We start from the raw sequence: 17512 nt of genomic DNA, 5'->3' as shown, positions 1-17512 counted from the left end.
TCTGCACAACGGCAGAAATTTGCTCTACATTCCAAGATTTAACTATCACAAAATAAAAGCAAACACACATACATATTTATACACTTGTCAACTAATATGAAGTGCGTTGGCAGCACAAGACTAAGAAATTGTTAGTTTAAAAAGAAGCATATTCTAAGATATTGATGTTGCTAATTCAGAAATGAAATAACGGCAACCGCAAACATAAGGCCATTTTCAGAATTTACATCTGAGAATAAAAACATAAGTGCCTCATTACCTTTTGTTAATGTTCTGCAAACTTGATGTCTTCATACACCAGTTTGACCAAGTTAATTTTGTATCCTTGCTGAAATAATGAGAAAACAATTAGTATAAAAATTCCACACCATGCTTAAAAAACTTTATACAAATAGGATTTTTTGGCAGGTGAAATGTGCACACATTTGATCTAATGCAGCTTAAGATGATAAAAGTACAGTAAACAGATACCATATACTGTATAGCATATATATATATATATATATATATATATATATATATATATATATATATGTATATATATTAATGTCAGATCCTGAAAACAGACTGTTAGATCATGTATTTTGGAGAAAAGTAAAAAATTTATAGTGGTTCCAAAAACATTTGATTATTGGCTGATTTTAAGTTCTGTTTTGCATTACCAAAGCATGATTTGAGCTGTAAGGAAAGCATTTCCAGATAAAGGGGCTGGAAGATGTTTTCTAGGTAAGCGTACAAAATATTAGACTTAAACAAATATCATCAACACAAAAAAACAATTATAACAAGTGTGACCTGTGCATGTTCAGGAAAAGGGAGGCAGTCCTGCTGTATGGGTATACAAGTGCCATAGTTAGAACACATCTTCTCACAAACTGACTCCCTCCACAATTGATTTCCTTTTCATTTTGTTCTATAGTATTACAAAAAATTATTTGTAATGGTCTATAAAAAAAGCCGCTGTATACATTCTTTTGTGATAGTTGAAAAATGGTAATAAAAAACACCAATATTTCAAAGGTTTTGAAGCAATAAATATATAAGGTGTTTACAAGTATTTTGCGTCAAAGGATTATTTTTTTTATATATAAGGAAAAATAATTACTGAAATCATCAGAATTATCTTCCACCTAATTTGTACAAAAATAATGGCAGTTAACATATCATTGCTGTTATTGACCTCAATAAAAAGAGAAAGTGAAATGCAATTTAAATGAAATAAAAAATAATAACCTGTATTCCTTAACTACCCAAGCAATACAATTATATATAAAGGTAGCTTTGAGTATTGTAGAACCAGTAACACAACCTAAGTGTATACACTTTAGGGGAAAATGTTTATTTCACATGTAGTTATTTTTTTTAACATTCGTAAAACAGCTTGCTGATCTAATGAAAAAAAAATAGTTATTTTACTAATTATAATTATTATTTTTACTAGATACATTTTAAGCAGCTAATACTTATTGGTTCACTTCTTTCAATGGTATTGAAAACATATGTTCAGTTGTGAAAGTTACATAATTAGTTTATAAATGCTCTAGACTCTGGCCAATTTAAAACAAAAAAAGAAGAAAAAATTGACTACAAAAAATATAAACGTAACTTTTAGTCATTTTGTTGAAAAAAAATAAATATAGCAAATGAAACAATTCATTAGATGGAAGCACGTTTAAAGAAAAATGGGGAGCAGCATTGTTAGGAGTGCCGATAGCCCGGTAGAGTACACATGAATAGAAAGTAAAAGGAGAGTAAAATAATATATACCTGCGACAATAAAAGGTGGTATCTCTGCCAAAAGTATTGCCACTACCATGGAATTTAATCTCATCAACTTGACAGAAAAGTTTAGCTCTTGTTCTTAGTATATATATATATATATATATATATATATATATATATATATATATATATATATACATTTGCACCATTAATTCAGGCTGTCTTTCCAGTTACTTCTTAAGAAGAACCTTGTTGCATGCTGATTTTTTTTTTTTTTGTATTTAATTTCTTTTAGAATTCCAGACACAAAGCACTGCACAAAATCAGCACCAATCCTTACCGCAACAATCTGCAGTGGAGGTGGAAGAGCCCAGGAAATACATGTAGCCTGCTCGAATTTTAATAAACAGGGAATGCAAGGATCTGCTGGAGCAAGGGGGCCACAGAGGCATGCTGCCAGTAATCTTCACTGTGGAGCAATGAGCTCATATTGAATGCTGTCACCCTGTTTGTCTGTTTCCAATGCCTGCTCATTACACATAAGTTTTTTTTTTTTAGCAGCAGCAAGTGTAATATTCAATCAGATGGGCGATAAATGCATATCCTTAGAAAAAAATCTTAAAAGGAAAATGTATTAGTGGTAATAATATTTATATTGTCTATCCCTGTATAAAGATAACTAGCAAAAAAATTATCAGGCGTGAAAGGGACAGCCTCCTGGTGGCCTGCCAAGAAGCCAGAATAAAGGCGAAGTTGTGCTTCAAAGCCGAATCGCTTGCTGAGTCTGGCTAAAGTCAAGTATTAAGATCCGCCATTTTCTGAGCCATGAAAAAAAAAGAGAGAGAGAGTGGGAGGGGGCGCAAAGTCAGCGCAGATGTTGCTATCCAAGATCCCCTTGGCATCCGCACAAAATCTCAGCCGTAAGGTCACATGATCCCCTGCCAAATCAGGAGTGCATTCCCATAAGCGACTCTGGTGAAATTGCGAAGGCAGCTATTGTCTGGCTTACTGTACACCCTGAGCTCAGCCCACTCTTCATTAAATTAGCTGGAGAGAAAAAAAAGCATCACCTTTGGGGGTTGGGAGTCATGGAAACATCTACCTGGCAAACTGCCCACTTTCTCTGCCCATGAGCCGGAGATGGAATCGTGGCTGTTTAATAGGATGATGACTCGGAATGCAAAGTTGCCCAGAGTGAATCTTATTCATTCTCGCAGAAACTCTTAAAGCTACTTAAGAGCAACAGAGAGCGAGCGAGGAAAAAGATAAATACTAAATCGTCGTGCCTGTTTTAAGAAACTGTTTTAAAATGTTGCCTTCAAATTCCTAAAAAAAAATAATAATAATAATCTCTCTGTGCCATGTTGAGTCGCCTGACTGCATTAACCTCTTTAGTGCCTTCAACTCACAAGATCCTGAGCTGCAGATTTAGCTGTGTTGTACAAAGCAACTTTTCTAGTAGTGGCTGCTTTGTAAGAGACCTGTAACATGCTAGACAGCAAAAACTTTATCCCGTGCCTAAAAGAGTTAAATCAGGCAATTATTTCCTCCTGTCATTGAAGGGGTGAGCCACAGTAGCTGCCAATAGCTTGTTCTTTTCAGAGTTGCTTGAGTATTGTATAACAGATCCTTTCAAATCTTGTTTGGTGTCGTCCGACTTCAAGTTCCCTGTAAAGTAGGTGCACAGCAATAGCCAGTGGCAAGACGGTGCATGGCAAATACAGTATTGCAGTATGTTTTCTTGAAGTAGTACGCCGCAAAATCTGTTTAGATGCCAGGAATACGATGAAGCGATGCTGCAAGGCCCCTCCCTACTGCGAGCTTTAAAGTACCCATCCCTCCAGAAACATAAATAGGTAACAACCACAAAGCCTTGGAATAAAAATAAATTCATGCTTCCAATACGTGGGATAAAGATAGGGTCATGTTGTGGCTTTCAGAAGTCTAAATCCAGATTGTCGCTATGAAAACTAGAATGGCCATTAGCCAAGACAGTGTTGTCGGGCCTTAAAATGACAGTGCAATTATAGAAAGCACTCAAAATTGGGAACAGAATGGTACAGATCAAGCATGTAGTGTTACAGTGCCTGCGTCTAATTACTGCAAAGTGTAGAAGCGAGATTCGCATTCAGTTATTAACGAGGGAGTCTTTCCTGTTAGCACTATTTTTGCACTAAAACTCAAAGACGCAGCAGTCAAACTATTTTCAAGCCTTACATATTCAGAGCTTAGTAACTTGGGGCCTGATTCAGCAAGAATCGCAGTTCCTAATACGCACGCAGCCGATTGTTGTGTTCTGCGCATCGCAGTGTGCATGCTCAAACCAGCCACTGCGATCGGGACTGCGAGCGCAGTGACCACGCAAACCCATCGCAGAGTGATGGACAGGAAGTGCCGTATGTGGGTGGTGACGGGGGTGGGTTGGTCGGCGAAATGCAGGCGTTCCAGTGCGTTTTAACGGCGTTGCAGGGGCGTGCATAAATTAGCCACTGCGATGTCCTACACAGCCTGAGGTCTCAGAGCATGCGATGAGGTTAGCAATTTGTGACTAAGTTCTGACCTTGTGCAAGGTACTCGATTGTACCGATGGTATCGCTGTCTTGCTAAACAATATGGATGTCTGTAAGGTTAAGTGGGCGTCCTTATGTTGTGCTGTGACGGCAAAGCGATCACCATGGATTAGCATACTATCGCAGTTGAACTGCGTGTGTAATCGCTATTGCATTAGCAGTTGTGATCGGTATGAATCAGGCCCTTGGTATTAGTGATTGCAAACAGGTGCCTCAATGGCTTAAAAGAAGCTCACCTGCAGAGCCGTTAGGTGCCCCCTAGTGGTTGCAGTAACACAATGTATGTGGGATGCATCAAGCATAAGCTGACAGCCTATATATTGTCTCTATCTACACAAAATGATGGCTAAATGGCAGTTTTTAGGCAAAACGACAAAAATCTATTATAATGGGCAAGGGTGGGGGGTATTTTTAAATATGCCCCAGAATTGTGCAATTTTACTAACTAGTAACCACACAAGAGGAGCTGTTACACTCTATGGAGAGTTTTATCCAGGCCTACCCCCAACAGATCATACATTGAGACCATCCTAATAAACACTTAAATAGACCTTCTGCAATATGCCAACCATTAAGCACCTGTATACATACTACCCCTCTACAACCCCCCAACTTCAGCAGCACCCAGAGACACACATGTCTCCCAACCAGCAACTCAACAGCACCCAGATTAACCCTCCCACCCCGCTGACCAACACCCCAGCAACACCCAGATACACACTTCCCCCCCACCACCCTACCAGCAATCCAATCTGCGCAGCACCTGGAAACGCACTGTCCCCTACAAACACCCAAACCTCAGCGGCACCCAGAGTTACACTTACCCCTCCTAACAACTCCCCAACCCCAGCAACACCCGGAGACACACTCCCCCCAACCAATACCCCAATCTCAGCAGCACCAAGGGAAATAACGGTATACTCGTTAAAAAAAGACCCTCCCTCACCTGCTGGCGATGACTGGACGGCTATGTGCTGCTCTCAGCCTCCAACAGTGGACAGAGCAGAGAGCTGCAGAAAGGAAGCGGGTCCCAACTCTCGCCACTGCTTAGCCTGGTTCTGGGGCAACTAATACTGAGCCTGGGACAATGGAAAAGGCCAAGGCACCGTCTTAAGTGCTAGCGCCTCCATTGTCTCCAGCAGTTCCACCACTGAGCTGACTAGTTGCCCTATACACTCTGCTGTCTGGAAACTTTCTCAATACAATACAAAACTTAATTTAAGATTTTCATTGCAGAAGTGAGTGCTAAGCATTGTGAATAGTCAAATACATAGAATGAACATTGTACCCACACAATCTTCTTGATGGTGGAGATTGGAATCATTTTACTGGGTACTGTGATTTTTGTGGAGGTTATTTATGAAGTGTGATCTAGCCCAGGAGCACTCAAAACCCCTCTAAGAAGCTGGTCATAGCCTGTCTTAGATATGGACTAAAGTTGCACAGCTATAAAAGGGACTACTGTACAGTTGATAGATAATGCAGCATAAATATAGATGTTCAACATGTTAATAATTAATATATGTCTAAAAGTGCTGTGACAGCAATGGATAATAGTGGCATGTTCCCCAAACTCTCCTTATATTAATCTGACCAGAGTATCATATGGCAAATTTAACTACTAATCCAAAACAGATTTAGTTCATCTGTAACGTTCAACAACATGCTGTAGCTTATGTAGGTCCAGTCTTATATGATAGTTGAACTGTAGGCTTGGAACACTTCAGGCAATAGTAATTATTATCTTTATAATATACAGTTCGCTGTATTTGTTATTGTTGGAGTGAAAACATTTTACCCATTATTTTTTTTTTTCTAGGTATATTATTACTTTACGTATAGGACAAGGTATTGCCTCAGGATAGATATCAGGGCCAGTTCTTGGGGCATTCGATCAGTGCAGTTGAACAGGGGTGCCACCCCTCCCAACCGTCCAGATTTCAGCCGGACAATCCCGTTTTGCGCATGCGAGATTGTACAGTGTGTATGCTCAATATTGTTTCTTCTGTCCTCAAGGGAAAGCAGGTGAAAGATTGTTCCAATTACAAGTTATTCAGGTGTGTATCCAGCATTAGTAAGAAACCCACCCATAGAAAGGAGTAGACAGGGGAATTTAGCCCCAAAGAAGGGTTTACTGCTGGATGGCGGTAGGTTGCTGGTCTGCATTGTGTCCCCTTTGGAACAGTCTAAAAGTTTATGCACAAAATATAACTTTCCCAAAGCTGCTGGGAAACTTGAGAGAAATTCAAAATTTCTGTGGTCAAGCTCTGCAAAATAAGAGAACCTAAACCCCATAAGATACATGTTCTATAGAACTGGTTATCAACTCCAGTACTCAAGTACCTCCAACAGGTCTCGTTTTCCGTATTTCTGTATTTGAGACCTGAGATAATTAGTGGCTCAGCAAAAAACGATAACTCTCCTGAACATGATTACAGAAATTCGATTAAAAAAAGAAAGAAATAAAGACAAAAACACTTACAGATGTGCCCTCCTACACCTATGTTTTTTGTACCATATGGCGCAAGACTCCTGGTGCGACTTAGGTGCGATGTAATTCCCATGATTGAGTTGTTTTGTGCCTTAATTCACTGCATAGTGTACTAAGGGCCTGATTCACTGTGGAACGCAACTGCGATTGCAATAGCGATTATGCACGCAGTCTCACTGCGATAGTATGTTAATTCATTGCGATCGCTATACCGTCGCAGCACTACATAAGGACGTCCACTTCACCTTACACAGATCCGTAATGTTTAGCAAGACTGCGAAACCATCGGTAACATCAAGTACAATCGCAGCCTCACGCACAGAAATTGCTAACTTCATCGCACGCTATGAGTACTCAGGCTGCGTACGGCATCGCAGTGGATAATTTATGCACGCCCCTGCAATGGCGTTCAAATGCACTGGCACACCTGCGTTTCACCGACCACCCCGTCACCATCCACAAACGGTACTACCTGTCAATCACTCTGCAATGGGTCTACATAGTCACTGCGATCGCAGTCCCGATCACAGTGGCCGGTTCGCACACAATCGGCCGATTGCGTGGGTAATCGCAGTTGCGAACGGTAGTGAATCAGACCCTAAGTAGCTAACAGTGTACTGAGTATTTAGGGTTATTATTTTTGTTTCAAAAGAATTGGTAAAAAGTTGCAGATTGAAAAACGTATAATTTAAGAAAAAGTCACATGGCGCTGCTACACTGCAAAATCCGTGGCACCAAAACAAGGCTGTATGTCTCAATTTGAAGGTATGTGTATGTGGACACACTTCTACTTTGGCATACAGTATATGTAGCAAAATATATATTCCTGTATACTATACACATAGCGCCTTATTTACAATGCATCTTGTAGGTTAAAATTACAAACGGCACCCGCAGTCGGGCTTTACACTCTCTGCCCGTGCCGTTTTACATTTTCACCTGCAACCCGCCGGGAAGCAGCAGCTTACAAAAGCCGCTGCTTCGTAAATAATGCCCTAGGGTTTAACGGCCATCTAAAATACTAAAACTGTTCAAGATTTAGATAATCATTTAATAAATGTCCTCCGTGGGATAGAAGCAAATTTGTAAATGGTGATTAATGGAGCTGACAGGTCTCATGAACTATCCAGATTTATTATCTGAAAATAAGACTGATTTTGCACGATAAAGCAGACTATTGTATTCACTATGGGACTGGCCGTTATTATAACGTGGTTTGGCACATTGTTTCCAGTCTACACTTCACTATAAGATGACAGTTAGCATTATTCCAAGAGTTAACATAATTCAAGAGCACTAAGAAAATCTCTACATACAGTATAAACCTGTAAGCCTAAACAACTTGTTGCTTGGCTATCCTGGCACCATCTACAGTGCAGTAAATATGCTGACCGCAATAACGGGTTCCAGTCAGAATGTCGATTGACCCAATGTTCGACATGGACGTTAAGTTGACACGTAAAAGGTCGATATGGTAAAAATGACGACATGTTCATAATGTAAATGAATATTTGCAGCATGTATCAATTTATTTTTAGTACGATGTGTAACTGTTTTAAGAACTGTAGCAATATTGTCAGTGAAGAAATCATAAAGCGCCTTATCATATGGTAAGGAATAGCACATATCGTGTAGATTATACATAAAGTATTAAAAATAAGGACACCAGCTATCCTCAATAACACTGTGGCAGCAGGCAGTGACAGACTGGTCACACTAGTGGCCAGGTGTACTAAGCACTGAAAAGTGATAAACTGGAGAGTGATAAACCACCAGCCATTCAGGTCCTAACTGTCATTTTTCAAACACAGCCTGTAACATGACAGTTAGGAGCTGAGTGGCTGGTCGTTTAATACTCTACAGTGTATCACTTTTCAGAGCTTGATGAAAACCTGCAGCGTGAGGTCCCCTCTGTCATAGTGTGAGACTCAGGCCTTCATTCAGATGCGGCCGTACGGTCTACGACCGCACGGCCGCCTCGATGTTCGTCAAGTGCGCATGCGCACGAGGGAGCCGGCTCCTTCGTGCGCATGCGTGAGACCCGCTACGACCGACAGCGCCGGTCGTAGCAGGTCTCTTTCCAAAGGGGGTGAGCTGTTGATGTTGATTGACAGCTCGCCCCGTTTGGAAGGCGGGCCGGGGGGGTAGCAGCCCAAACGGAGGCATTCCCATGGGAACGCCTACCATTTGGGGGAGGCCCCACTGACATCACTAGTGATGTCAGTGGAGAGCTTCCGGCTCTGACAGAGCCAGAAGCTCTCCGGGGCTTACGACAAGTGAGACCCTACCCTAGGGTCTCGTCGTAACCCCCGATGGTCGCGATGGTCTCAGCCTAACGACCGAAACAGAGGCGGGTAGTCAGGATGCAAGCGGCCGCCCAGTTTCTGAGCGACCGCTTGCATCCTCCGACCGCCTCTGAATGAGGCCCTCAGTCCTATTATGTTTAGCACAGGGGTCTCTCTTAACACCCCTAGCTGGTGGCTGATGGAGAACTAGTGTTAAATAGCAGGGCCATAACTAGGGTGGTGCAACATGTGCCATGACACAGGGCACCGAAGGGCTGAGGGAGCTGCTCGGGCATGTCAATATTCTGTTTATAATCATTCTCACTTGTAATTTCCTCTTCTTTTATCCCCAGCATCTCCCCTTCAACTGGCCACCTACCCAAGCACCTCTTACTTTCCATACTTTTTTTTTCTCTGTCTGGGAGAAGCCAGGGTAAGAGAAGCAGGAGGGTGGCGATGGGGGGGCGGGGCCTTACAATTCGAGTCATTAAGCCCCACCCCCTCACGGTAATTGCCAGCGATTGGCTCAAATTTCAATAGGGGACAGGGCCAAATGACGTGATTCATGACGAATTGCGTCATTAAGCCCCGCCCTCTAAACAGAGACCAGCGACAGCCGCGGAAATGCTCCTCATTCTTCCCACTTCACTGGGAAGTGGGCAGGAATGTGGGAGAAATGCCTACCCTTCGAGGTTACCCAAAAAATCGTGAGCCTCCCGCGAGTTCCAGGAGGGTGGGCATGTATGAAGCACCTTCAGTCACATCCACTTTTATTTAACACACTCATTTCAAAATATTGTAATACCTGGAACTCAAACCTATCACCGCACATATGGCACTCAGAAACCTTACACATAGAGCTATTTGCCCCACAATTTCTGATATCAGCCCATGAGGCCTCTCCCCTTTTTCGGGCGCTTGTCTTTTGTCTTTATTTGAAAAATTGGGGGTGTGGGGGCAATGTTCTTTCTGGCCCAGGGTACCAAAAAGTTTAGTTACGGCTCTGTTAAATAGTAAAATATTTTTGTATATGACACTACTGGTCCCAGCAGTTAAACACCGCTTGGGTTTACTACTGCTTATAGAACTACAAGTGTCAGCGTACTCATGACTGCCACAGCGTGCCAGTGATTGTAGAACCACCAGTGTCAACATGCTCTGGCGCCTGCCGGATTAAATGTATCAATGAACATGATTTGTTTTTTTACATGTGACGTTTCTTTAAAAAAAAATAAAAATAACAATAAATTTTTAACACTGCAAAGGTCCATGCTCATTATCACAGAGGTCGAGCATCAGGTACACTACGTGACGTGTATCTGCAGCTACTTACACGTCTGACTATGCCAGGGATGTGACCTTGCTCTTACTGTACTTATCCTACACTTTCTTGTCCGTCCACTCCCCCGTCACCCCAAGCGCAAGGAGTCTTAAGTGTGAGATACGTTCAAGTCCACATACAGACACATTATGTACTGCAATACAAAAAGAACATACATGTACTTCTATGTGATTCACTTTAGTGCAGTGGTGCACACGGGGGGGGGCATACTAAGGAGCCAGAAACACGCTGAGGGGAAACATTTTGGTCCCGTCTCCTCCCCATACACCCGCTTATCGCACCATTATGTCACGAGGCGGCAGCCAGGACATAGGGGTCTATTTACTAAGCTTTGAACGGAGATAAAGTCCCAACCAATCAGCACCTGATTACCATGTCACAGGCTGTGTTTGAAAAATGACAGGAGCTGATTGATTGGGACTTTATCTCCGTTCAATTTATCTCCATCCAAAGATTAGTAAATAGACCCCAGAATGACTCACTTCAAAGTGAGCCCGTCCCAGTCCCCATTTGCAACCTGCTGCATCTCCCCTCTGTAAGTATATGTAACTTTGTGTGTGTTTTATATACATATGTGTGAGTGCAGTGTGTGGCAGTCCTTAATTTCTGTCTGTATTTCATGGAATGAGAGAGTGTGTGTAATATATATATATATATATATATATATATATAGTCTCTCTATATATGTATATATATATGTGCCCCCACAAGTCTCTCTCTCTCTCTCTCTCTCTGTCTCTCTCTCTATATATATATGTGTGTGTGTATATGTATATATATATATATATATATATATATATATATATATATATATATATAAGCACACATACACAGAACTCCTGCCCCCACAAATCCTTTGTTTGACCCTGTAGTGTACGCCCATTTTTTGGACTCTACAGTACAGTACAGTGCCCCCTCCATACTCAGAAAGTGCACGGTAGAAGACCCTGGTAATGTCACTTTAATAGTGTCTAGTATATTCTACAAGATGATAACATGTAGCTGGGCCTAAAGCGATGAGGTAACTCTGTTTTTTTTATTGCTTTTAGAGTGTGAGGCCCAAGTAGCTTGTCGGGACTGTGAACAACATGATTTCAGCTACAAGATGGCGGAAGCAAGAGACCACTTAAGTCTGACCTCTGTACGGCAACAGTAACAGAGGTTGTCTCGTATATAATACAATACTGTGTGACTGATAGTGATTACATTATTACATGCAAATGCTGCCAGCGGGCCATAAAAGCAGAGAAGATGGGAAAAGGTACGATGTGAAATGGTTGCTTCTAATGTCAGAGAAGCTGGAAGTCCCTCCCAGCTCTCAGCGCTGTGTGCTGCACCCTCTCCAGTACCTCGCATGGTGTGAGCACTCTGGGTCATGTCAGGACACCAAGTGAAATATCTGCTTTATTGAACAAACTTCAGTGCTGGCTTTGAGACCACAATAAATTAGCCAAAGCTGAAACTGAATAATAGCTTGCAGTTACCATATAAGACAGACAGCTGGTAGCATACATTCTGCTCTCTCGTTGCTGAAAACATATTATAGTTGCTGGCAGGCAATGCAGTCCAAGTGGAAAATAAGTGTTATGTATCAGTATGGGAAAGAGTACAGCCTCGCAAATACATGAAACCATGCTAGGTCACTAACATTACTTGCAGGAAATAATATACTGTTGTGGAAGACCTCAAGCTAGTAAAAAAAACAACAATGAATAAACACAATGGTTAATAGTGGGAGAAAGAGGTGAGAACAGGTTACAGATCCAAACAAAACCTGTTCCTTGTATAGACTATGCAGCCCGTTGACCTCATCGGACTGAAGTAGGGATGGCTATTGGTGGTTTTGCTACCATCGATGGTCTATGGCCAATGGCAAGTGTTTTTTCCATCAATTAACCTCCGTCAGTTAAAGAATATTGGTCTCAGCGGGAATATAGTATAGTTCTGCGCAGCATTCAGCCATCGATTTCTGGCTATTGTTTGAAACTATGGACTATCGATAGTGGAGCCATCGATGGCCTTTATTAGACTGAAGTACTGCAAAGGCAGCCGGGCGTGTAAATGAGAACTGGTGCACATGGCAAGTGCGCAGCAACCAACTAAATATCTGCGTACATTTTGTACCTTTAGCAAAACAAATGTGGTGCTGTCCGGGGGTAGATGGCCGGCCGGGAGACTTGTCGGCTTTTCCAGGCGGCCGTGAGTGCCACCCAAATTTTGGGGGCCTACCAGCCGTTCTAGGAGAGTAGGCAAACATGGTGCTACTATACATTTGTTGGTGTAAACCCAAAGGGAGAGAGAGAGATAAAGTGGAGACGTTACGTTGCCCACAGCAACCAATCAGCTTCTCATTTTATAGACTGTGCTAGATAAATGACAAGAGTTGCTTGGTTGCTAGGGGCAACTTCTCTTCTATGTGAATGACTGAAATATTCTCTGTAAAGCAATGTGTAATATGTGCGCGCAATAAATCACTATTAATAATGTTAATTATAATGAGACAAGAAATAGGGGAAAGGATAGATGGGGAAGGCTCAGACTGCATACTGTAATTTTATTATGCTACAGCGCTAGATAGTATGTTTGCTTGTGCATTATTATAATAATGCAAATAATATTTTTGAATTTAATACATAAATGACAAATCTGGCCTCTTAAAGGGGGGCATCCACTACACGATTTTAGCAGGCGATTGAACGATAACGACGTCGTTATCGTTCAATCGTTTAAAAATCGTTTATAAATCGTGCAGTGTTTGGTCGTTAACGATCAACGATGCGCGCTCCCGCTGGTCGTTTGATCGTCTCGTCAGTCGACTGAACATGCAGGTCAATTTCACTTGATCTATTAAAGATAGTTTGCAAATCGCTTGCAAATCATTTGCAAATCGTTTGCAAATCGTTCAGACTGAAAGATAAAATTTCAAGGGAAAAAATCAAGGGAAAATCGTTTAGAGATTGGATAGGGAGTAGATCGTCTAGTGGATGTGCGAAGTGTGAAAGATTACTGAGTAGTTACATTCTATTCAATATGATAAAAAATTAACACTTGCTGATTAAACAATAATGATTGCTCATCTACTGTTCTGAAGTAAGTAACCTAAGTGTGTTCTAGCAACTGATCCCAAAAGTCTGATCACACACTCATTGACTAACTTCAGAGCCGTAACTAGCTATGGGCGACCGGAGCCGCCACTCAAAGCGCGGAGGCTCTGTGGGCGGCACCTTTGCCACCCCTTGCTCCTGGCTAGCAGGGTGTCTGGAACGGCACCCAGCATCCAGGATTGCTGCTGCAGCACCCGAGGAGCACCCTGTAGAAGCTCCAGACGGGCACCCTGCACAGTATATGCAGCCGATCGGGAATCTTCAGGACGTCCGGTCAGCGCTGCACTTACCGGATCAGCCAGTCACGTTCCCTCTGCACGACATAATGATGTCATGTGTGGCGGAGCCAGCGCAGAGCGTAATTGTGCCCTGTTACAGCTCTGAACAACTTTAGAAATTAGAATCACCATTATCGTCATCAGCATGACATACTGTACTTTAATCATGCTCTTCTAAAGAAAAACCAATACATTATATTTATTAGACAAATAAATCAGAGAAACACATTAAAAGCACTATAAAGTCCCTATGTGCATCCTTCTATCAATCAATATAGCTAATATAAATAGTATAGATGGGCAGTCCCTCTGGCTTTAAAAGGAATACAATATAATTACAGTTCCTCATAGAAAAATGTTTGAATGTATGCGCTTTCATATTTAGTATGTAACTCTCACTTTAATTGTAATCCTTATTCGGAGTCCATCTAGAGACAGCTCCATTCCTCACCCCCATACAGTGGCTATAAAAGGTCTTTATATTTTGCTGTATTACAACATGGAACTATGATGGATTAAATTTTTATATTTATTTATTATTTATTACCAGTTATTTATATAGCGCACACATATTCCGCAGCGCTTTACAGAGCATATTTGGCCATTCATACAAGTCCCTGCCCAGTGGAGCTTACAATCTATATTCCCTACCACATGCTCACAGACATACACACTATGGTCAATTTTGTTGGGAGCCAGTTAACCTACCAGTATATTTTTGGAGTGTGGGAGGAAACAGGAGTACCCGGAGGAAACCCACGTAAGCACAGGGAGAATATACAAACTCCACACAGTTAGAGCCGTAGTGGGTATTGAACCCATGACCTCAGTGCTGTGAGGCAGTAACACTAACCATTACACCGTCTGTGCTGCCCTATTGAAATTTAATTCAATTGAAATTTATTCCCACTAGTCAACGCAAAGTTCTCAATAAAGAATTTTTTTTTATTCAGCCATTAGTCACAATTAATGAGAAACAAAGAACTGAAAATGAGATTGCATTAGTATTCACCCCCCTACTACAGCCATAATAGATTTTGTCTGAAGTATCCAACTTTTTTCGCATAAAGTTAATTGTGGTCCACCAGTGTGCAGGTAAGGTATGTCATATAATTGCAGCATAAACACACCTGTCTCTGCGGGGTTCCAGTCAATAGAAGTGGCGGATTTTGCCTAGGGGCTGCAGCCCCCCCAGTAAAATTCACTGCCTCAGTGTAGTTAGTGCAGTCCGTGACAGCATTGGCTACATTGTGACTGACAGTGGCTTCCTATTGGAAGCGCTACCTGCCAGTCACTTAAACAACAGGCAGCTCCAGGGGGAGGTGTCGCCTACCCCTGGGACTGCCAGTCCGGGCTGCTATTAGCAGAGAGCGGCTTCCAGGAGGAAGCCGCTACTCTTCTTTTCCGCCATCCCTACCCGGCTCCTAGGGGCTGCAGAAGATGCAGCTCTTTGGAAGCCGGCAACGTGCGCAGGTGCAGCTCCCTGCCGCTAGAGCACATGCGCTGGTCTCAGCGCATGACAGATCGATTGCACAGGCGCCAGGATCCGAGCCGGTGAGTGACTCTCTAGTTTTCAGTGCCAGCAGCCCCCCTCATCTAAGAGGGTGGGAGCTACCGCTGGTTGATAGCTAGACAGTAAAAAGGTAGACAATGTCTAGATAGACACCAGGCAATAGGTCAACAGGGACAAAAGGTCGATACAGAAAAGGTCTACAAGGATGAAGGTCGACAGGTACAAAAGCTCAACAGGGTCAAAAGGTTGACACAAAAAAAATGGTTGAGACATTTTTTGGGGGTAGTTAGGGTTAGGCACTTACCGGAGGGTTAGGCACTAGAAGGGATGGTTAGGGTTAGACACCAGTAGGGAGGGTTAGGGTTGGAAACCAAGGGGAGGGTTAGGGTGAAGATTAGAGTTAGTAAAAAAAAAACACAAAAACATGTGTCTACCATTTTTGTGTTGACCTTTTGTACCTGTCAGCCTTCATCCATGTCGACCTTTTGCCTGTCGAACATCTGTTGTCTATCTAATTCCTGTCTATCTTTTATACCAAACACTTCAAGCAGATCCGGAACAAGGTCATTGAGAAGTATCAGGATTGAAGGGGTACAAGAATATCTCCACGGTATAGAATATACTCCGAAGTACAGTAAAGTCCATTATAAAAAAAAAATAGAAATTATGAAAAAACTCTGAATCTGCACAGAACAGGCGTAAAGAGGCCAATGGCAACTCTAATGAGTTACAGTCATCCACAAAAGAGATGGAAGTAACTGTGTATGGGACAATCTGGCTTGTATGAGAGGGTGGCTGGAAAAAAGCCCTTAATGAAAGAAATTTACATCAAAGCCCGGCTAAAGTTTGCCCAAAGACACATGGGACACATGACCATGTGGAGGGTGAGTCTATGGTCTGAAGAGACCAAAATTGAAACCATATGGCTGCTCTAATGTCCGGTGTTGCAGATGGTGTGACTGTTTACACAAAGACCCGTATTTGCAAAGTAGCTGATGGGCGTTTCTGTACGAATCCCATTGTCTGCGGCATTAGCAAAAAGACTCAGCCGCACTGCATTAAAAAACGCAGTCTCAACTACATTTGCATCCACCGCTGAATCAGATCCTCAGAGCCATAATTGCTGCCGAAGGTGAGTCTACCAACTATTCATTCTGGTGGGGGGGGGGGGGTGAATACTAATGCAATCACTTATTTCTGTTTTTTTTTTGTTCCTAATTTATTTTGCCAAATTGTATTACATCTATTTTTATTTATTTTACACATTAATGATTAGTGAGAGTAAATATCAAATAGAACCATCTTGGCTCTATGTTGCAACACAACGAAACCGGAGAAAGCCCACGGGTGGGGGGGTGAATAACTGTATGTAGCCTGTTACTGACTGATGGCCTGATTCAGCAAGGATCGCTATTTTGCTTATACGCAAGCAGCGCAGTTGCTAATATCAGCGGTGATATGTAAATGTTTGCATTCGTATTGCGATCACAGCCTAATATAAGGACGTCCACTTCCCCTTACTCACATACGAATACTTTTGGCAACATTGCGAAATAATCGGTAACATTGGAGACCCATACGCACAGGTAAGGCAGGTCAGACCTCACTCAGGAATTGCTTACTTCAGTGCATGCTATGAGGCCTCAGGCTGCGTCTTTTATCGCAGTGGCTAATTTATGCACGCCCATACAACGCCGTCCCAACACACTGGCACGCCTGCGTTCGACCGACCACCCCCCACGTCACCACCCACAAGCGGCACTTCCTGTCACTCACTCTGCCATGGGTCTGCGTAGCCTCTGCAATCGCAGTCCCAATCGCAGCGTCTGGTTCGCGCACTGCGATGCGTATGCATGCGCAGTGCAAAATAATCGGCAGATTGCGTGCGTATAAGCAACTGCGATCCTTGCTGAATCAGGCCCTGCCACTCTAGAACACGGGGGGTAGAGCCGGCTTCATGAGGACAGAACACAGCGAAGCTCTGAGATCAGGCCGACATATGGTGGTACGATTCACAGAAACAATTAAGGACATGCTGCACGTTACTTCATTTGCCATCGAAAGCACAAGAAAGATATTTTTAGCATATTGAGCAAATACTACACCCTTAGCCAAAGTTATGAAATCATTATGATCGTATCTCTGTTTGCGTTTGGACTTTATGAGGTAATGTTTTGTATTTTATTTGTTATCCTTCCAGGAATATT

General features: G+C 42.4%; 1 long non-coding RNA gene across 4 annotated transcripts in view; it reads right to left on the bottom strand.

Annotated features, from left to right (window-relative positions):
- The window catches only part of LOC148510574 (uncharacterized), a 487397-nt gene that overhangs the window by 160616 nt on the left and 309269 nt on the right, over window positions 1-17512 (bottom strand). For all 4 annotated transcript variants that reach the window (XR_015869399.1, XR_015869401.1, XR_015869398.1 and 1 more), the window contains one exon: window positions 260-328. This is a non-coding gene — a long non-coding RNA (uncharacterized LOC148510574). The remainder of the gene's footprint in view (window positions 1-259; window positions 329-17512) is intronic.

This window comes from Taudactylus pleione, unplaced genomic scaffold (assembly GCF_031769625.1).
Source record: "Taudactylus pleione unplaced genomic scaffold, aTauple2 ptg000316l, whole genome shotgun sequence".
In the NCBI taxonomy this organism is placed as follows: Eukaryota; Metazoa; Chordata; class Amphibia; order Anura; family Myobatrachidae; genus Taudactylus; species Taudactylus pleione.
Note: the sequence above shows the minus strand (reverse complement) of the source record. Positions and strands in the feature narration are given on the sequence as shown.